The sequence below is a fragment of the Dreissena polymorpha genome, chromosome 3 (assembly GCF_020536995.1).
Source record: "Dreissena polymorpha isolate Duluth1 chromosome 3, UMN_Dpol_1.0, whole genome shotgun sequence".
Lineage (NCBI taxonomy): Eukaryota > Metazoa > Mollusca > Bivalvia > Myida > Dreissenidae > Dreissena > Dreissena polymorpha.
The window spans coordinates 110,291,494-110,315,207 of record NC_068357.1 but is presented as its reverse complement, the minus strand read 5'-3'; the positions used below and the strand labels follow the sequence as shown (position 1 = coordinate 110,315,207).

Genomic DNA, 23,714 nt, shown 5'->3' with positions numbered 1-23,714 from the left:
TAAAATAACTTAAGTATAATTGCTGTTGTGTTATTATTAACCTTTTCCTGCTCTGAGGAAATTTTAAATTTTCTACATGCAAACATCATAAAACCAGAACAGCCTGCAAGTAACTCACAATCTGTTCAGGTTTTATGCTGTTTGCTGCTCATCAGTATCCATGGGTTGGAAACAAAGCCTTTAAAACTTTAATATAGTAAGAAAGGTCTTAAATTAAATTTATTCTCGAATGTGTCTTAGTGCGTTTTTGAGTGGTACAGGGTTAAATGTCTCATTTTGTTTTTGATTATCTTTGGTTTATTGAACATATATGAGCCTTGCTCTGTGAAAAAGGGGTTTAATGCATGTGCGTTAAGTATCGTCCCTGATAAGCCTGTGCGGTCTGCCAAGGCTAATCTGGAGTGCACATGCATTAAACCCCTTTTTCACAGAGCGAGGCTCTGTATTAGACGGTGCATTCAAATAATACAATTTAAATCTGAATCTTTTATTTAGTTGCAATACTTTAAAGCTTACTATGTTTGCAGTTTTAGTGAAAACACAAACTTTTAATCAAAGAAGCATATAATGTGTATTACTCATTTAATCAACTTCCACTTTATTCCATACACGTGTTCGACTCTGTGACATTACGTTCTGTCAAAGCTTTTTATTGCAAATTCATTAAACATAAATTGGTAACCTTGGGTATCCAAAAGGAATCCAAATTTTACTAGCCATAGACTTTCCAAAATGCAATTGTTTCTGAGAAGTATTTTTCTCTAGAAGGTGGCAAAACTCCTAAGCAATTCCTTTTTGGGCTAATGGTAGGGCTTATGCGTGTAACACCCATTGACAAATTATTAAATATACATTGAAAGGTCATTGTTCACAAAACAGATCATGATATAACATGATGCAGCATTTTGTACTATATCAAATTAAATGTTGCTGAAAACAGTAGAATATTTAAATTATGGACATTTTATTCTGTTAATAATGCTATCTTTCTAACATTACAAATCAATAAAGCATGCTTAACAATAGCAGAACTCTTTTGACTTTTAATTATCTTTTCCAGTCTTTAAATCTTTACAAAATTCATTGTCCCACTAACACCATCCTATAAAACAGGTTATGGCTTCCAATTGTTAATCAACTATAAAGCATGAACAAAGGCACAAATATCGCAGTATCTTTTGCAAATGATACAAATGTCCATGGCCTCGATACGGAACAAAAAGCAAGATTTCTTGTCAGGCGGTAAGCTGAATCCTCGAGAACATTCGAAAAATGTCCATTTAATGCGCCACTGGGCCGTTCCTATTTAAATGGGCATCATGCACAGAACTTGGCCATCCAGGTCATATGTCCAAACATTTCAAGTTACTGTCACAGACTGCTTGAAGAACTAAACTGCTGATAAACAAGGACCTATGCTCAGATGTTGAAGCAGGACATGCACTGTGGGTTCCATCAACAGTCCAATCATTCTACATCATTCATGAAATCCATAGGCAATGATCTTCAGCTCATGACGAGATTCTGGAAATCTGATGTACTGCTCCATCATTGCTGACAAGTTGAAATGACTGTGTAATGTTGAGTCCCTGAAATACAAAAGTAAAATTCATGCAAGAGTTTAGCCATATTAATTATGCTCGATTGCATTGAAAGCTTTATGCTTATTAAGACATTCTAGAGTCCGTTTTCTGGGAGTAATCAGTACTTTGTATATATGAAGATAAAGAGACCGCTAATAAACAGGGTTGAACCCAAAATGTTCCCATCACTAGGTGAACACCATATCCACTACGCCAGCCTGACAAAGTAAATGAAGTGAAGCTTCTAAGTTATGTCTCATTTGATTGTTAACAAGAGCACCGCCCTGCGGGTTCAGACCTCTCATCTATTTTTTTTAAAGTTGAAGGGACCTATCTCAATACTTCAATCACAAAGGAGGGAGAGGTGGGGTGGAGAAGGGTGTATAGTGTGGTGGTGTGGTCATTTATTACACTATCTTCCAAAAATGAAAAAATGATAAAAATAAATATTTGTGTTTTTTAGCCATGTTTAAAAAAAATGGGCAGGGGGTATAGTGTGAGGGTGTGGTCATTTATTAGATGATCTTTCAAAATGAAAAAAAAAGTACTTTTTTCTTTTTTTTTTGGGGGGGGGCGTGGGGGATGGTTTGGGTGGAGTCTATTGTGGTATGTCAGATAAGAGTTGCTTTGTAACGCTTGTAAAGAAGTTATGGAAATTTTAGCAAAATTTAATAATTTCACCTTGAGAGTCATGGTCATTCAAAGGTCAAGGTAAAAATTCAACTTGCCAGCTACAGTTACTTATGATAGCAAGACAGTATTTGAAGTTTGAAAGCAATAGCCTTGATACTTGAGAAGTAAAGTAGATCAAAACACAAAATTTAACCACATATTCAAAGTTACTAAGTAAGAAAAGGACCATAATTCTGTCAAAATGACAACCAGAGTTATTCAACTTGTCCTGTACTGTCCCCTTATGATAATTTGCGAGTGTTCCAAGTATGAAAGCAATATCTATGATACTTTAGGAGTAAAGTGGACCAAAACACAAAACTTAACCAAATTTTCAATTTTCTAAGAATAAAAAGGGCACATAATACTTTCAAAATGCCAGTCAGAGTTACATAACTTTGTCTGCACAGTCCCTTTATGATAGTAAGTGTTGCAAGTATGAAAGCAATAGCTTTGATACTGTAGGAATAAAGTGGACCTAAACACAAAACTTAACCAAATTTTCAATTTTCTAAGTATAAAAAGGGCACATAATTCTGTCAAAATGCACGCCAGAGTTATCTAACTTTGCCTGCCCAGTCCCCTCATGGTAGTAAGTAAATAAGTTTTATACTTGATACTTTATGAGAAAAGTGGACCTAAACACAAAACTTAACCGGACGCCGACACCGACGCAGACGCCGACGCCAAGATGATGACAATATCTCTTTTTTTTCAAAAAAAAAAGATGAGCTTATAAATAAAATGTAACATATTGCAAACTTGATTACACGATTTTTCATAAATACTCTTTCAGCTTTTTATTTATATATGAAGGCTAGGGTCACTTTCAGCGAGCCTTACAAAAAAACTAACTATATTTGCAATTGTCAAGACTCCTTCACATACAATTTACCTTTGCTTATTCCAATATCCTTTTGCCAACCAACATTGTGCGGTCACGTACCATACATGGTTCCACAGTTGTACAGAATTCCTACAAAATAAATGAAGTATACATTTACAATTCAAATTTCTTTTCAAAGAATGTGTAGGTAACTAAATTCCCTATACATTACTTTAATGTCATAAAATAAATTTCAAACAAGGGCTGTTTGTAAAACATGCATGCCCCCCCATATGGATTGTCAATTGTTGTGGCAGCCATTGTGTGAATACGTTTTTTGGCACTGTGACCTTGACCTTTGACCTAGTGACCTGAAAGTCAATAGGGGTCATCTGCGAGTCATTATCTATGTACCTATGAAGTTTCATGATCCTAGGCATAAGTTCTTGAGTTATCATCCGGAAACCATTTTACTTTTTTGGGTCACCGTGACCTTGACCTTCGACTTAGTGACCTCAAAATCAATAGGGGTCATCTGCGAGTCATGATCAATGTACCTATGAAGTTTCATGATCCTAGGCATAAGCGTTCTTGAGTTATCATCGGGAAACCATTTTACTATTTAGGGTCACCGTGACCTTGACCTAGTGACCTGAAAATCAATAGGGGTCATCTTCGAGTCATGATCAATGTACCTATGAAGTTTCATGATCTTAGGCAAAATCGTTCTTGGGTTATCATCCGGAAACCATCTGGTGGACAGACATATGGACATTTGGACCGACATGTGCAAAACAATAAACCTGCTCTTCTTCGGAGGGGGGCATAAATATTTAACAGATATTTAACAAAAATTAACTTGATTCATCAAATTAATCAGTATCGAATAATAGACCAGTTTCACAATATGAACACCGATACTATTTTTAGATATCAATCATATCACCTGACGCGTTGAATTGCAGAACAAGGCTGAACGTGGAACTGCATTTTCTTTTGCTATGCAAATTGCGTTGAATATCAAGATTTTAATGCGCACTGACAGTGGTTACAATTAAGTCAAACATATGAATACAGACAACCATCACATGTCATGCTGTGTTAAGTAAAAAAATTGATAAGTAATTCAAATATAAAAATTATAACACCTAAATAATGATTCAAGGACATAAGTTATGTACTATTAGTGTATATTAATGAATTATATTTAATCTTTATAAATAACAATAGATGTGTTCATCAGAAACACAATGCCCACTACTGCGCCGCTTTTAATTATACATATATTTTTTTAACCTTTGACCTTGAAGGACGACCTTGACCTTGAACTTCCACCACTCAAAATGTGCAGCTTCATGAGATACACATGCATGCCAAATATCAAGTTGCTATCTTCAATGTTGCAAAACTAATGGCCAACGTTATTTTTTTTCCGGACAGACGGACATACTGACTGACTGACGGACAGTTCAACTGCTATATGCCACCCTTCCAGGGGCATACAATTTCCAGTTACCAATAAGCATCAGAGTAAATGTGGTCTGAAGACTAAATATCGATTATTGCACAAATCGAAGTCATAAATTAGCAGTATACAATACTAAGTATTATAAGACTACAATTTTCAAAGGTAGGATGTGTACAATTTCATGAATTATAGAACGTGTAAGAGTTGAATCAAGCATCAGACAAAGTCCTATCAAATAGAAGAAAATGACACAAATGTTTAGCATTAAATTTTTGAAATATTAAAAATATATAGGTATAAAGCACTTTATAATTATGATAAAACTGGCTAATATGTATACAGTATTTAGTTTCTGACAATCTTTTTGGACAGATGACTTTCAATGTTGACAATATCTTTTATGTTCAGTAAAAGCAACAATTGAGTATTTGGCGTTAAATTATTCCAAGAAACGGCTATGCAATGCTACAACCATGAGACGCCATGGTCACATGGAGGTGTCATTAATTGTGTTAAATGACCAGATGACCAGATATCTACAACATGTGGTTTATGACATCACGTTGTTATTTAGTATTTGTCTGCACAGTATCTGATCATAAAGAGGTTATGGGTTTGTGCTGAATACAGGGGAATTTAAACGCAAGATCTATCAATAAATAAAATAATTGATTAATCACCCAAATAATGCGCAAACAAAGAGTTACAGATAATCCAATAAGTTTTAGACTGTCAATTTACACACACTAAGAATTGAAAGCCATACTTGGAGTGTCAGAGTTTGTGCAAAAAAAAAAGAATACAAACAAGAATACAAACAAGTACTTTAATCAAGAAAATGTATTTCATATATTGGCACTTAAAATGGAAAGTATATATTAAGTAATTAATGGCTATTTCTGACGAAGTCAACTTGTGTTGGCAATATCATTAAGTAGATCTAGCTGAATGATCAAAAGCAGAGCGATATTGCGATGCACTATTAGAAATCTCTACACGTTCAGCCTCATTCTGGAATTCTGCAATCATTTGACTACCTGCTATATTGGCTTATTGTGAAAAGGGTCTATTCACTTATAAATACTTTAAAGAAGTAGATTTTCCATCACTCTACAGCTGTTGGGCTTTCTTAAAGGAAGTTTGGGAGTAAAATAAATCTACTCCAAGTTTTTATCACAAAAAACTTCCAACAAGTGGAGAATTAGCCGCATTTAGTGGATGATTTAGAAACATGATTAATTTAAATTAGATCTACATGTAATAGCTATTGAAAAGTAAAGTTATCCAGTTATTCTTGCTGCAATGTGGATAAGAATAATACAAACCAATAGCTGACAAACCTGATATCAGTGATATGTTGACCTTTGAAGTCAAAATTGAGACCTGAAATCTGTCTGTATAGAGAGGCACAATTTGTTTGGCATATCTTCAACCATTACTGGCAACACACACCTACAAAATTTATATATAAATTATATTAAAACATAAATTTATTAATAATTTTATTTATTAATTTATGACGAAATGTTTTAATCTAGGTCAGCTATAACGAAACTAAAAACGGATTAAAAACAATACCTTATTTTAATTAATAGGTTGAAAACAAAAATAAATGTATTAATATATTGACGTTCAACTGAACGAATACAAGACACAAGTACATTACATTACAATAAGTTATTATTTCAGTCGCATTCGGAGAAAACTGGACTTAGTGCATGTGCGTAAAGTGTCATCCCAGATTAGCGTAAGACTGTGCAGTTCGCACAGGCTAATCAGGGACGACACTTTCCGCATTAACTTCATTTTCGGTAAGGAGGGACTTCCTTGAAATTAAAAATACCATAAAAGCGGAAAGTGTAATCCCTGATTAGCATGTGCGGACTGCACAGGCTAATCTGCGATGACACTTTACGCACATGCATTAAGCCCAGTTTTCTCAGAACGCGGCTCATTCAATTAACAATTGTCAACATTATGCATATTATCGGATAGTTTTACACAATATTAAAAAAGTACAAATACAAACCTGGTAATACATGTAAATGATCGTATGCAATACAGTTATTGATCCCAATCTGATCTATTTCCGAATTATCTGCGAATCCATCGAGTAGAAACAATAACCATGCAATTCGCTCCGCCATCTTGAAACGTTATACTTACTGAACGCACTGATTGTGTTGCATTTGTTACAAAGTATCTGATTGGTATGGAAAGCCAAAGGTGCGTAAAGTGTCATCGCAGATTAGCCTGTGCAGTCCGCACATGCTAATCAGGGATTACACTTTCCGCTTTTATGGTATTTTTAATTTCAAGGAAGTCCCTCCTTACTGACAATGAAGTTTATGCGGAAAGTGTCGTCCCTGATTAGCCTGTGCGGACTGCACAGGCTTACGCTAATCTGGGATGACACTTTACGCACATGCACTAAGCCCAGTTTTCTCCGAATGCGACTGAAATAATAACTTATTGTAATGTAATGTACTTGTGTCTTGTATTCGTTCAGTTGAACGTCAATATATTAATACATTTATTTTTGTTTTCAACCTATTAATTAAAATAAGGTATTGTTTTTAATCCGTTTTTAGCTTCGTTATAGCTGACCTAGATTTAAACATTTCGTCATAAATTAATAAATAAAATTATTAATAAATTTATGTTTTAATATAATTTATATATAAATTTTGTAGGTGTGTGTTGCCAGTAATGGTTGAAGATATGCCAAACAAATTGTGACTCTCTATACAGACAGATTTCAGGTCTCAATTTCGACTTCAAAGGTCAACATATCACTGATATCAGGTTTGTCAGCTATTGGTTTGTATTATTCTTATCCACATTGCAGCAAGAATAACTGGATAACTTAACTTTTCAATAGCTATTACATGTAGATCTAATTTAAATTAATCATGTTTCTAAATCATCCACTAAATGCGGCTAATTCTCCACTTGTTGGAAGTTTTTTGTGATAAAAACTTGGAGTAGATTTATTTTACTCCCAAACTTCCTTTAAGAAAGCCCAACAGCTGTAGAGTGATGGAAAATCTACTTCTTTAAAGTATTTATAAGTGAATAGACCTTTTTCACAATAAGCCAATATAGCAGGTAGTCAAATGATTGCAGAATTCCAGAATGAGGCTGAACGTGTAGAGATTTCTAATAGTGCATCGCAATATCGCTCTGCTTTTGATCATTCAGCTAGATCTACTTAATGATATTGCCAACACAAGTTGACTTCGTCAGATATAGCCATTAATTACTTAATATATACTTTCCATTTTAAGTGCCAATATATGAAATACATTTTCTTGATTAAAGTACTTGTTTGTATTCTTGTTTGTATTCTTTTTTTTTGCACAAACTCTGACACTCCAAGTATGGCTTTCAATTCTTAGTGTGTGTAAATTGACAGTCTTAAACTTATTGGATTATCTGACACTCTTTGTTTGCGCATTATTTGGGCGATTAATCAATTATTTTATTTATTGATAGATCTTGCGTTTAAATTCCCCTGTATTCAGCACAAACCCATAACCTCTTTATGATCAGATACTGTGCAGACAAATACTAAATAACAACGTGATGTCATAAACCACATTTTGTAGATATCTGGTCATCTGGTCATTTAACACAATTAATGACACCTCCATGTGACCATGGCGTCTCATGGTTGTAGCATTGCGTAGCCGTTTCTTGGAATAATTTAACGCCAAATACTCAATTGTTGCTTTTACTGAACATAAAAGATATTGTCAACATTGAAAGTCATCTGTCCAAAAAGATTGTCAGAAACTAAATACTGTATACATATTAGCCAGTTTTATCATAATTATAAAGTGCTTTATACCTATATATTTTTAATATTTCAAAAATTTAATGCTAAACATTTGTGTCATTTTCTTCTATTTGATAGGACTTTGTCTGATGCTTGATTCAACTCTTACACGTTCTATAATTCATGAAATTGTACACATCCTACCTTTGAAAATTGTAGTCTTACAATACTTAGTATTGTATACTGCTAATTTATGACTTCGATTTGTGCAATAATCGATGTTTAGTCTTCAGACCACATTTACTCTGATGCTTATGGGTAACTGGAAATTGTATGCCCCTGGAAGGGTGGCATATAGCAGTTGAACTGTCCGTCAGTCAGTCAGGATGTCAGTCTGTCCGTCTGTCCGAAAAAAAATTAACGTTGGCCATTACTTTTGCAACATTGAAGATAGCAACTTGATATTTGGCATGCATGTGTATCTCATGAAGCTGCACATTTTGAGTGGTGGAAGTTCAAGGTCAAGGTCGTCCTTCAAGGTCAAAGGTTAAAAAAATATATGTATAATTAAAAGCGGCGCAGTAGTGGGCATTGTGTTTCTGATGAACACATCTATTGTTATATATAAAGATTAAATATAATTCATTAATATACACTAATAGTACATAACTTATGTCCTTGAATCATTATTTAGGTGTTATGATTTTTATATTTGAATTACTTATCAATTTTTTTACTTAACACAGCATGACATGTGATGGTTGTCTGTATTCATATGTTTGACTTAATTGTAACCAGTGTCAAGTGCGCATTATAATCTTGATATTCAACGCAATTTGCATAGCAAAAGAAAATGCAGTTCCACGTTCAGCCTTGTTCTGCAATTCAACGCGTCAGGTGATATGATTGATATCTAAAAATAGTATCGGTGTTCATATTGTGAAACTGGTCTATTATTCGATACTGATTAATTTGATGAATCAAGTTAATTTTTGTTAAATACATCTGTTAAATATTTATGCCCCCCTCCGAAGAAGAGCAGGTTTATTGTTTTGCACATGTCGGTCCGAATGTCCATATGTCTGTCCACCAGATGGTTTCCGGATGATAACCCAAGAACGATTTTGCCTAGGATCATGAAACTTCATCGGTACATTGATCATGACTCGAAGATGACCCCTATTGATTTTCAGGTCACTAGGTCAAGGTCACAGTGACCCTAAATAGTAAAATGGTTTCCCGATGATAACTCAAGAACGCTTATGCCTAGGATCATGAAACTTCATAGGTACATTGATCATGACTCGCAGATGACCCCTATTGATTTTGAGGTCACTAAGTCGAAGGTCAAGGTCACGGTGACCCAAAATAGTAAAATGGTTTCCGGATGATAACTCAAGAACTTATGCCTAGGATCATGAAACTTCATAGGTACATAGATAATGACTCGCAGATGACCCCTATTGACTTTCAGGTCACTAGGTCAAAGGTCAAGGTCACAGTGCCAAAAAACGTATTCACACAATGGCTGCCACAGCAATTGACAATCCATATGGGGGGCATGCATGTTTTACAAACAGCCCTTGTTTGAAATTTATTTTATGACATTAAAGTAATGTATAGGGAATTTAGTTACCTACACATTCTTTGAAAAGAAATTTGAATTGTAAATGTATACTTCATTTATTTTGTAGGAATTCTGTACAACTGTGGAACCATGTATGGTACGTGACCGCACAATGTTGGTTGGCAAAAGGATATTGGAATAAGCAAAGGTAAATTGTATGTGAAGGAGTCTTGACAATTGCAAATATAGTTAGTTTTTTTGTAAGGCTCGCAGAAAGTGACCCTAGCCTTCATATATAAATAAAAAGCTGAAAGAGTATTTATGAAAAATCGTGTAATCAAGTTTGCAATATGTTACATTTTATTTATAAGCTCATCTTTTTTTTTTTTTTTTAAAAAGAGATATTGTCATCATCTTGGCGTCGGCGTCTGCGTTGGCGTCCGGTTAAGTTTTGTGTTTAGGTCCACTTTTCTCATAAAGTATCAAGTATAAAACTTATTCACTTACTACCATGAGGGGACTGGGCAGGCAAAGTTAGATAACTCTGGCGTGCATTTTGACAGAATTATGTGCCCTTCTTATACTTAGAAAATTGAAAATTTGGTTAAGTTTTGTGTTTAGGTCCACTTTATTCCTACAGTATCAAAGCTATTGCTTTCATACTTGCAACACTTACTATCATAAAGGGACTGTGCAGACAAAGTTATGTAACTCTGACTGGCATTTTGAAAGTATTATGTGCCCTTTTTATTCTTAGAAAATTGAAAATTTTGTTAAGTTTTGTGTTTTGGTCCACTTTACTCCTAAAGTATCATAGATATTGCTTTCATACTGGGAACACTCGCAAATTATCATAAGGGGACAGTACAGGACAAGTTGAATAACTCTGGTTGTCATTTTGACAGAATTATGGTCCTTTTCTTACTTAGTAACTTTGAATATATGGTTAAATTTTGTGTTTTGATCTACTTTACTTCTCAAGTATCAAGGCTATTGCTTTCAAACTTCAAATACTGTCATGCTATCATAAGTTACTGTAGCTGGCAAGTTGAATTTTACCTTGACCTTTGAATGATCATGACTCTCAAGGTGAAATTATTAAATTTTGCTAAAATTTCCATAACTTCTTTACAAGCGTTACAAAGCAACTCTTATCTGACATACCACAATAGACTCCACCTAAACCATCCCCCACGCCCCCCCCCCCCAAAAAAAAGAAAAAAGTACTTTTTTTTCATTTTGAAAGATCATCTAATAAATGGCCACACCCTCAAACTATACCCCCTGCCCATTTTTTTTTAAACATGGCTAAAAAACACAAATATTTATTTTTATCATTTTTTCATTTTTGGAAGATAGTGTAATAAATGACCACACCACCACACTATACACCCTTCTCCACCCCACCTCTCCCTCCTTTGTGATTGAAGTATTGAGATAGGTCCCTTCAACTTTAAAAAAAATAGATGAGAGGTCTGAACCTGCAGGGCGTGCTCTTGTTAACAATCAAATGAGACATAACTTAGAAGCTTCACTTCATTTACTTTGTCAGGCTGGCGTAGTGGATATGGTGTTCACCTAGTGATGGGAACATTTTGGGTTCAACCCTGTTTATTAGCGGTCTCTTTATCTTCATATATACAAAGTACTGATTACTCCCAGAAAACGGACTCTAGAATGTCTTAATAAGCATAAAGCTTTCAATGCAATCAAGCATAATTAATATGGCTAAACTCTAGCATGAATTTTACTTTTGTATTTCAGGGACTCAACATTACACAGTCATTTCAACATGTAGAGTCTTGTCAGCAATGATGGAGCAGTACTTCAGATTTCCAGAATCTCGTCATGAGCTGAAGATCATTGCCTATGAATTTCATGAATGATGTAGAATGATTGGACTGTTGATGGAACCCACAGTGCATGTCCTGCTTCAACATCTGAGCATAGGTCCTTGTTTATCAGCAGTTTAGTTCTTCAAGCAGTCTGTGACAGTTACTTGAAATGTTTGGACATATGACCTGGATGGCCAAGTTCTGTGCATGATGCCCATTTAAATAGGAACGGCCCAGTGGCGCATTAAATGGACATTTTTCGAATGTTCTCGAGGATTCAGCTTACCGCCTGACAAGAAATCTTGCTTTTTGTTCAGTATCGAGGCCATGGACATTTGTATCATTTGCAAAAGATACTGCGATATGTGTGCCTTTGTTCATGCTTTATAGTTGATTAACAATTGGAAGCCATAACCTGTTTTTAAGATGGTGTTAGTGGGACAATGAATTTTGTAAAGATTTAAAGACTGGAAAAGAAAATTAAAAGTCAAAAGAGTTCTGCTATTGTTAAGCATGCTTTATTGATTTGTAATGTTAGAAAGATAGCATTATTAACAGAATAAAATGTCCATAATTTGAATATTCTACTGTTTTCAGCAACATTTAATTTGATATAGTACAAAATGCTGCATCATGTTATATCATGATCTGTTTTGTGAACAATGACCTTTCAATGTATATTTAATAATTTGTCAATGGGTGTTACACGCATAAGCCCTACCATTAGCCCAAAAAGGAATTGCTTAGGAGTTTTGCCACCTTCTAGAGAAAAATACTTCTCAGAAACAATTGCATTTTGGAAAGTCTATGGCTAGTAAAATTTGGATTCCTTTTGGATACCCAAGGTTACCAATTTATGTTTAATAAATTTGCAATAAAAAGCTTTGACAGAACATAATGTCACAGAGTCGAACACGTGTATGGAATAAAGTGGAAGTTGATTAAATGAGTAATACACATTATATGCTTCTTTGATTAAAAGTTTTTGTTTTCACTAAAACTGCAAACATAGTAAGCTTTAAAGTATTGCAAAGACCTATCAATATTGATAGGTCTTTGAGTATTGCAACTAAATAAAATATTCAGATTTAAATTGTATTATTTGAATGCACTGTCTAATACATATGAGCCTCGCTCTGTGAAAAAGGGGTTTAATGCATGTGCACTCCAGATTAGCCTGGGCAGACCGCACAGGCTAATCAGGGAGGATACTAAACGCACATGCATTAAACCCCTATTTCACAGAGCAAGGCTCATATATGTTCAATAAACCAAAGATAATCAAAAACAAAATGAGACATTTAACCCTGTACCACTCAAAAACGCACTAAGACACATTCGAGAATAAATTTAATTTAAGACCTTTCTTACTATATTAAAGTTTTAAAGGCTTTGTTTCCAACCCATGGATACTGATGAGCAGCAAACAGCATAAAACCTGAACAGATTGTGAGTTACTTGCAGGCTGTTCTGGTTTTATGATGTTTGCATGTAGAAAATTTAAAATTTCCTCAGAGCAGGAAAAGGTTAATAATAACACAACAGCAATTATACTTAAGTTATTTTAAGACTTCATACTAATGCAAGTAACTTGCAACTGTCTAACCAAAATCGGAGATGGTGGAGGGCAAAATTAATGGCTGTGCACCTTGAATTATCTATTCATACTCAAACAATATAATGTTGATCTACAGTATCTTGTACAGCATGCATCTAATACTACAGCAAAATTTGCTTACAAATAATATTACAAGAAACACAAGTCATTAAAGACTTAACTTTATTGCATCAACCATTTAGCAGGAATAAAATATAAAGAGAAAAATTATGGCAATTTTTTCATCTGAACATGCAAGTCTTCATATACAATCCCATTGCATATAAAAACGACAGTTTACTATTTTTCCGTTCTATATGTCAGCATAAAGACAAGATGGTATTCACTGTGCAATAAAACACAAGCAATCATATTAAAATTGCTTTTAATTATATGAACTGTACCTTCACTAACATTCAAGAATTTTAATATAAATACATGATGAAAGATGAGCTTTTTGTTGTCTTAAAATAACTTGATACTTTGCAATGACCAAACAATACAACTCAACATACAAATTATCCAACAAAATATATTTTAATGACACAATATTTTTATTCAACAATAGGAATAGCTTAAGGTTGTAACATATTACACTAAAGTCACAGTGTCAATCTAAGCAAAGAGTAGAATCATAAAGAGATGTCCACAACGGATGATGTGCAAGCTGGCTCTGACTCAGATTTCCACATCAGTTGATGTGCAAGCTGGTTATTACAAGGATGTGAACAACCGATGACGTGCAAGCTCTAAGACAGATATCCACAACAGAGATTGTCCTTGCTGGCTCTGACTAATGTCCACAAGTATATAACATGCAAGCTATCTCTGACTGATGTCCTAAACATATGACGTGCAAGCTGGCTCTAACACAGATGTCCACAACAGATTACGTGCAAGCTAGCACTTACACGGATGTCCACAACAGAGGATGTGTAAGCTGGCTCTAACACTGATGTCCAAAAGAGATGACGTGCAAGCTGGCTCTTACACGGATGTTCACAACAGATGACATGCAAGCTAGAACTAACACTGATGTCCACAAAAGAGGACGTGCAAGCTGGCTCTAACACGGATGTCCACAACAGATGACATGCAAGCTGGCTCTTACTCGGTTGTCCACAACAGAGGTCAGATGGGCAAGCTGGCTCTGCCTCAGATATGTACACAGAAGATGATGTTCAAGTTGGGAACACTGCTACAGCTATAAAATACAAAAACCATGTTTCATACTATCATATTATTTTACTACATGTATTTCTTCCACAATACAGAACATTATACTCATTATTAGCATTCTGCTATTGCTATCTGAAGGTTTACCAGATGCTATGTGTGAAGATAGTTCATACCAGAAATTAGCCGAAAAACACTTTAGACATAATGTACATTCTGCTTTAAGATATATAGCTCAGAATTCACTGGTTAAATCAAATTTTTTGGACTAAATTGGCGTGGCATGCAGACAAAATGTCGAGTTTTGAAACTGTGTCGTATCTGGTGTGAATCTTGAGTTATTTAATTTGGTCAGTATATCAGATGTGTACACCTGTTATATGTTAACTGTAAGAGTTTAGAATGTCTTGACAGTCATTGTGTTTGTAATACATTGTGTTATCTTTCAGATTTGTGTGACAGTTAAATATAATAATCAATAATCTTGTTCTGCATGCCGGTCAAATTGTTCCGTGGTAAACACCTACCCATTGTGGTCAACTCGTACCTGTTTTTTAGTCAACTTGTACCTACCCAAACTAAACCCGTACCCGATATACAGAAATAGGTGTAGGATGGTTAGCTTATAAGTCAAACTCATAGAGACAATTTTTATTTTCCTCTTGATGTTTCCACTTAAATTATCGAAGCATTGCTCACGCAAGTTGTCTGTTGCAGATATGTATAAGCAGCGAACGTGTTGATGAAAATTGACACTTGTGGTTGATGTCTTTCAAGAATTTTACAATTGTGACAAAATAAGACAAATGAAACAAGTTGAATAGTTTGAATGAGGTACGAGTTGACAACAAGAGCACCGCATAACGGGTGCCACGCTCTGCTACAGGTGCTTGTCAGATTTTTTTTTTTTAGAGGTCACAATGACCTTGACCTAGTGACCCCAAAATGGGTGTGGCGTGTAGAACAAATCAACATGCATCTACATATGAAGTTTCAAAGTTGTAGGTGGAAGCACTTTATTTTAGAGCCAATGTTAAAGTTTTATAGTAGAGGTCACGGTGACCTTGGCCTTTGACCTAATGACCCAAAAATGGGTGTGGCGTGTAGAACTAATCAAGGTGCATCTACATATGAAGTTTCAAAGTTGTAGGTGGAAGCACTTTGATTTTAGAGCCTATGTTAAAGTTTTATATTAGAGGTCACAGTGACTTTGACCTAGTGACCCAAAAATGGGTGTGGCGTGTAGAACTCATCAAGGTGCATCTACATATGAAATTTCAAAGTTGTAGGTGGAGCACTTTGATTTTAGAGCCAATGCTAAGGTTTTAGCACGACGCCTACGGCGGACGACGAGCTGGCTATGACAATACCTCGGGTTTTCTCCGAAAACGCCGAGCTAAAAATGGGTACGAGTTGACCAAGGTACGAGTTGCCTTTGGGATGAATTGCCTGTAAAGCCTTGTTCTTGTTCTTTTTAATTGAAGATGTATACGGTGCTGGACTAGAGCATACGACTGCCATAACAATAACTTGGCTCTCTACTAACTGAGCTTAAGGGAAGATGTTTCTTACACACAAACACTATATTTCATTATTTGACGACATATGATTATGACGTGTTTTTGCGGGTGTTTAAGTTTTAACAGAGACGTTTGCATATAGACAAACCGTGAAAACAACACTCGATACTCTTGAGCTGTTTTAATTGCATTAAAATTTATAATTCATGTATGTTAAATACTAACCTCATCGCTAATGTCATCAAAATTGATCACTCTTTCGCCCTTAAAAGGTTTTGTGTTAATGTGAAACAACCGTCATCATGATGACTGCATGAATGCTGGATAAGACGCGAGTTTTGATTGGTTCTTTCTAGGTGTCGGAACCAATCAAATTTTATCGCGTAACCACATAGCAACCCGAATTTCGTGCAGTAATTCAATGCTATTGAAAATCGCGCGGAGTAATGAATCTTCCGCGCGATTTTACATTAGCAACCCGCAATTTACATAGCAACCCGAGATTTGTACAGTAATTCAATGCTTAATTTTCGCGGAAGATATTTGTGTTCCGCGCTTTGTGGATTAGGTCCGCGCGATTTTATACACTACTATTTGTACAGAGTAGATAATATTAAGGTTCCGCGCGATTATTTGAGCCCGCATTCTCTACAGGGTTGAAAGATAATTGTTCCGACGGAAAATATATGAAAGTTCCGCGCTTTTTAGATTTCGATTTGTATGCAGTATTTTATGGCTATGCTGGCCTTGGTTTTTCGCGGAAAGTGAAAGTTCCGCGGAAAATGAAAATCCCGATATTTACTATATAAGTATATGTATTTTAGCGGGGGTCCCCTTTGGCTTTCCATAATAAATATATAGCGTTGTAGACTTATAATGAAATAATAAGTTTTGAATCCTGCAAAATCTTTAAATTTGCATTTCTTGGTCTGCCTTCACGTTTTGTTTAAAAAGTATCATACAATATGATAAATACCCTTACTTGTCTTATTGTATTGTTATCGAATCCAAGACTAACTATTTCAGACACAGAGACATGATGATTAAATATTATTATATAGGTCATTTCATAACAAGTCTTTTTTATATTATTATTACTGTGCGCTGACGAAATGGCCTCAATGATGCATTTTCCAATTCACATAACACACATAACGTTTTCATAATCATATTTAGTTGTCATAATTGTAATATTATTTTAAATACAAACCTTGTCTACAAACCAATCGCGGCGCAAGACATTTGTTTTAAAAGTAGTCTAGCGACCTTCTTCATTTGACACATGAGTTGACAGTTCGGTACTTGTTTGGGGTGTTTTAATACTTTTTCCTTAGTCCATCATATATTACCGCTATTACATGTACTTTAAAATAATTAATGAGTTCTATTGTCGGTATACACTTTCAGCGATGATGTTGAATTTCATATCATATAATACGATCGATTGTTTGTTTTTATTTAATATCTTTTAAAGTTGCCAGATCTACATACTTTACTTGGAAAAGCACTGTCAGTCTAAAAAGTATTGATATCAACGGCGACTTTGACATAATGTTCTTTACAAAATAAGAAATGGTTAAATTCCCCTATCTGATTTAACCACTGTTCTATGCATATGATCGAAATCTCCCGCACCTGTCCTTACTTGCTGTATGTTTGTTTTTGTTTTTATAGTGTTATATAATGCTATTGAACACATCATCACACACAATTTGGTATAGAAATCCGGAAAGGAGGGTTATTAATTTGTCTAGGAGGGCAGTCTTTTGCATATTTAATTTGCAAGGCTTTTCAAAGCGTATTCTAACATTTTAAATGATCGTGAATACATCTATAACAATCAAACGTTTGCGTTGAAGCTTCCTTTGCTAATTACACCTCGAGCTTTTGTGAAAGCATTTCTTCGGAATAAATGAACTGTATGTGCCTTAATGTCCAGGAATTGTAAAGAAAACACTTATGCCCCGTATCTATTTATTCTCCGGATTGTATTAAAAAAGGGTGGGGCATTCTTCAATTCCTTTCATAACATAAAACAATACATGCTTACCGAGTGGTTTGCCAATAAACAGTAAAATATTTAACAATGCTGACCTGTACAATATACTGGCTATATACGCAAAGTATTGTTTCAAACTATGATTCTTTACAACTGAATGTAAAGGTGATATATTGGGATCAATTTATTTTTCAATTACCAGCTGTGCCATGTATTACAATTTACAGACTACGTGATAAAAATAGTGTTGTCCCTTGCTCGTTATTCTATCAGTAAAACGTGATTTGCTGCTGATTTGTTAATTCGCTGTCGATAATTCTTAGGAGATGAATTTAACGTTAGGCCCTGTGTCGTATAAAAAATTGCATCCAGTGTTTCTTCAATCAGGAAATTACGCTATGATCCTTTTTGTTTACATTATGTTCGACCGAATTCCTTTTGAATTTCAGACTTTTAAAGCCTAGGAGCGACGGATGAGTTGTGAACACTCACGATGGGCAACGAAGCTTCGAAACAGGAATCTAAAGAAGGTACTGTTGGCTTTATTCTTAACATAGACAATTTATATTAACAAGTCGTGTATCTGTCACAAATTATAGTTTTGACAGTTTATGTTGCGATTTTATTTTTGTGTCTACTGAAACAAAGGCCAATACGTGTCCAGTGGATTTGTCTAAAGCCACGGTCTTAATTCCAATTCATTCCATATACAGATACGTTTTAGGGACTTCAGTTTTCCTTACCAAATATAGGCAATTATATCAGTCACAACTTATCCAGATTAAACACGGAGTTGCACGCTATTTATACGATAGACAAAGAATATGCAAAATATAGATACACTAGTTCAATACGGTGCTACTATATAAACATTATTAAATAATCACGCATTCTCAATTTGCTAAAGAAACGTATACATAGTACAGTACGAGTTTCCGCGTACCACATGTTCCTGCGTAACACTCTACACAAATTTTTAAAGTCATGGAAGATCGAAGCGAGTGGGCTTTAAGGTTTTTCATATGGATACTGTGACGTGTTTCATCACAGTGAATCAAACTGTTCCAAGAGCATACGCTTCTACACAATTGCTTACAGTCTTTGTACTATCTATTTACTGGGTTCATTCATTTCGCTATCCTTGCGGTTAACGAAAGCTATAACACATCTACAATGATGCTGTCATGTTTGTATTCAGTTATTACTGTATTTTCTATTTTTTAAACTGCACTTTTTAAAGGGCACACTACCTGTTGTCCTTGTAGAAATGAAGGAAATCGCGCTTGTTAGAATTATTAAATAATATTGGTTCATAATTGTAAGTGCATGTGTAATAATTGTATATACTAAATTAGTGCACGTACAAGAATGCGCCGTATACGCCTTATTTCGTTGCAAACTCATAATTTAATCCATTTAAATCTAAATTATCAACGTATACATGTGTCAAAGATACCGATGCCCAAAAGACATTTGTTTAGAAAGAGACCAATCCACTATGTATTCTCGACTAAAGACTATACCTCAGCCAAATCTGGTCGCAGTCAAAATGTGTTTCTTTACGATCATCGAAACAGTAAGTTCATTCAACTTTGAAAGTTTGAGCGAGGAAAAAGTATTCGTATATAATTAAGTGTGGGACTTCTATATCCTGTAGTAGACAAAAAACTAACTCGAATCTGCCAAATCCATTCTTAACGATCACCTAAATATTCAGGTCATTCAATTGTATAATCTAACGTATTTTTTTAATTAGTACTTGAATATAAGTTTAAGGTCAAATGTCAATTTCATTACAACAATGCTATTTTATAGATATGTTTATTCTAAAACGATTGGAATCATCACGAGCAATGGCACAAGATATTATGATGCTCAAAACGATTATCTTGTTTTCCATAAACCGCTCGGGTATTTCCGCCACCTATATTGGTGGTGACATCATTTTTACACAATGCACATGACACGGAAACTAGTCGATTGTTATTACGGATTGGAGCTTCAACACTTCACGCTTAACTACAAATTTGACATTGAATATAGTGCTATATTGTTAATTGTTCGTATTTTTTTAATTGAAGAGTTTGTTGAACTGTGCATGACAAACGTTTCAACATGGTTTAGATGTTGCCTTTAGGTGCATGGAGTGTCCGGACAAAACTTCGAGCTACACGCACCGGATCTCATAACTTAAGATTCTTTATATATTTTTTGATATTGAGCGACTATAGTCTAAATGTTATAATATTACTAGAAACACTGAAACGCATTATTGTTATGCCTTTTGTATGTCACATATACGAATTATTTCAAGTGCCACTATTTTTCATCAACATATACGCATCAATGGTTTGGTTACAAAAACACGTAATTTGAACCCTTCGCTAATCATTAAGAAAAAGTAGGTGAATCAGCACAACAGTTAAACAAAATGACAGTTAACTTTCAATTTATAAATAACTGTCGCAATGGTCTGTTTCACCATAACAATTAAAAGTGTTAAAAATAGTATGCATGTTTATCAATAATATTTTCTATATTAATATGAACTTATGAGATAATTACGGTGGCATAGAGGTGACATTCACTCCTCTTTTTTAAAATTGCACTCCTCTTTTCTCTTTCTCGTGGCCACGACTTAGTAACTCGTGGCCTTGAGTTAGCTATGTCGTGGCTACGAGATAGAAAAAGACGAGTGCAAAACTAAATAAAAGAGGAGTGCAATTAAAAAAAAGAGCGGTGCAGTAAATAAAGGAAGGGTGCATTAAACAAAAGAGGAGAGAATTTCGAGATCTCGAGATCCCAACTTAGCTAACTGGTGGCCACGAGTTATTCAGCCAATCAAATACTATCTTGTTCCCTAAAATTAATCAGCCAATGAAAGCGTCCTAAAGGCAAGGCTCTGATATAACACAACATACTAATATTAGTACTACAATTACTACTACTACAACTGCTGTTTTTGTTGTTGCTGCTGATACTGCTACTACTACTACTACTACTACTACTACTACTACTACTACTACTTCTAATACTACTACTACTACTACTATTACCACTAATACTACTACTACTACTGCTACTGCTACTGCTACTGCTACTACTACTACATGTAAGTAATGATAACCTCCTTCACAATTATTTTCAAAATTTCATTTTGTTATATATTATTATGTATTCATCTCTTAAAATGAAATATAATTCACGCCTTCGGCATCCAGCTTTAACTAAACGTCATTTATTTCATTGGTGGGTGCGCCGCACTGAAATGTCCGATTGAGACATTTGTATCTTTTTAATTGGTCAATTCTATTTTCTGGGCGGATCTTTCGTTATGCCAGAATTAGAACTTCAATGTTTTGATTGGGTCGCCGTTTTTGGGGGCGTAGCAGTTTGTCAAATCTCGACAAATACACATGATTACTGCCGAGTCGGTATATGTCATATCGAGGAAATCGTTTTTCACGAAGAGTTAGGGTGAATATACGTCGCGGTGCTTAACGACCCTAGAAGCGCAAATGATAACAGGTTGTAAAACATTACATTCGACAATATACAGCTAAATAGATTTATTTAGATTTATTTTTATTCATGATTGCGTGCAAGTTGTTAAATCAGGATATTTTTTATACAACGAATATTTATATTAATTACAACCGATATTTTTTAGCTTGATTACATAGAAAGCCTTGGGCTTATTAAGCCACTCTCGAGTCCGTTTCCTGCGAAGAATCCCTATTATAACTGTTTCAACTCGATATTGACACGTCCTTTTATTTATGTATTTTAGTTTGTGCGTTGCATGTGTTTATCTGTTTTAGCAAAATCAATGTTCATATGCTTATATGCTAATAAATGTTGTTGTTTTACTTAATGTTCAAGAAAGTTTCTTGTAAAAAACGAAAATTAAGAGCGAATATCGTATTATTCAGTTTGAAATTGCAAAAAGTATATTTTTATTGTGAAGGTACTTTTAACGGGTAAAAAAAAGAATATGAAAATAAAAATCAAAAGCACATGCTTTTTGCAGACAGACTCCGCCCACTGGTTGGCAAAAGGTGGTTGGCATAACGCTGATCTATACAAATTATGTTGAAAATTACTGTAATTTCCACAATCATTTAAATCTTCAAAACATTTAACTCAATTGTATTATTTCTAATAAATATTATTTAAAAAAAACATAAGATTGTTTTTCTATTTGCTTATAAAGCATTTGAAGTTATGAAATCAATGTGTCAAACATGAATATACACAAACAATATTTAGGTGAATTACTACTTGTAAAAACAAGTTAACACCGTTTGATTATCATTGGTTAACCTTTAAAAGTAACCCAAACGGGTGTCATAAACATAAATGACCCAAAGTGCACCCCAAGTTCCCAACATGTGGCGGATGTTTGTCCAGTAATTAAGCAAGAATAATGATGCTTTCACTTCTATATTGAATCTTGAACCTTGAAAAATGCATGCAGTCGTGTGTGTGTTTTTTATCACTTTCTTCGCCTAAATAAATACATTTTATAATATAGAAGGAACAACAGACAAGTTTTTGCATATTTCTGATACTAATCAAATCAAATTACAAAAATGTTTGACATCATCATCATAACCATCATCATCATCATCATCATCATCATCATCATCATCATCATCATCATCATCATCATCATCATCATCATCATCATCATCATCATCATCACTCGTATAGTATAGATAACCTGTATCTTTCTATATACATTTTTGTATTTTTTAAAAGGCTGACCTTGTAAACATGTTATATTACGATGATTTTAGTAACGGAACGGTTAACTAAAATGTATTGGACAGAAACATAATTTTGAACCGCTCGTGCGCCTGTAAACCGTACCGGGCGATTTATTTAGTGGATAAAAACCGTCCGATACAGTTAAGGAAACCGTCCGGGACGGTTTCCTGGCGTGAACTATAGTACGGCATAGCGTTCTTTAACTAATTTAGAACATTTTTAATATAAAATGGCACGTTTGTGGAATCTTAAATATATACGCTTTAACGAAATACTCATTTTGTTGCGTTTACAACAACTGGGCTAAATTTAATTAGCGAATATTCATAACGCGTGTGAAGTTAGCCAATTTAACCTATTCAGCCTATTAAGCCTATTTAGCCGGTAAAGTACATAGGTTGATACATACATCATTTTTAGACAATTTAGCCTATTAAGCTGAAATATTAAGTTTAGTAAGCCTATTTAGCAGGTTAGGTACATACTTTCAGAATATATTACACAAAATGAATATGATTGTGAATTATTCCCATGGCGAGTGGGTATGCACCTTAAAGGGCCCATTTCGGACAAACAAGAGTTTTCCCCCGGAAACGACATAGTGCACGCTGAACTCCCGTCGGCTGCCTGTTGGGCTGATCTAGCTTCGGCCCGGGGTTTTAATTAGGGTAGGCGTCACGTACAGCCTATGCAGCGTATTGTGCTCTATTGTCATATAGAGTGGGTATGCACCTTTAAGGGCCCATTTCCGACAAACAAGAGTAATACCCGGAAGCGACCTAGTGCATGCTGAACTCCTGTCGGCTGCCTGTCGGGCTGATCTAGTTTCGGCCCGGGGTTTTAATTAGGGTAGGCGTCACGTACAGCCTATTTAGCGTATTATGCTATATTGTAATATTGAGTTGGTATGCACCTTTGAGGGC

General features: G+C 34.8%; 3 long non-coding RNA genes across 3 annotated transcripts; 1 reads left to right on the top strand and 2 right to left on the bottom strand.

The window, feature by feature from the left end:
• Positions 1–947: 947 nt before the first annotated feature.
• Positions 948–6,763, bottom strand: LOC127870995 (uncharacterized). Its single transcript, XR_008045033.1, has 4 exons — positions 6,579–6,763; positions 5,890–6,001; positions 3,151–3,231; positions 948–1,589 (listed from the first exon to the last, which is right to left on the bottom strand). It is a non-coding gene; the product is annotated as an uncharacterized LOC127870995 (long non-coding RNA).
• Positions 6,764–7,256: 493 nt separating this feature from the next.
• Positions 7,257–12,086, top strand: LOC127870996 (uncharacterized). The gene is made up of 3 exons (XR_008045034.1): positions 7,257–7,354; positions 10,022–10,102; positions 11,659–12,086. It is a non-coding gene; the product is annotated as an uncharacterized LOC127870996 (long non-coding RNA).
• Positions 12,087–13,495: 1,409 nt separating this feature from the next.
• On the bottom strand, positions 13,496–16,864 carry LOC127870999 (uncharacterized). The gene is made up of 2 exons (XR_008045035.1): positions 16,248–16,864; positions 13,496–14,530 (listed from the first exon to the last, which is right to left on the bottom strand). It is a non-coding gene; the product is annotated as an uncharacterized LOC127870999 (long non-coding RNA).
• Between the last annotated feature and the right edge of the window lie 6,850 nt (positions 16,865–23,714).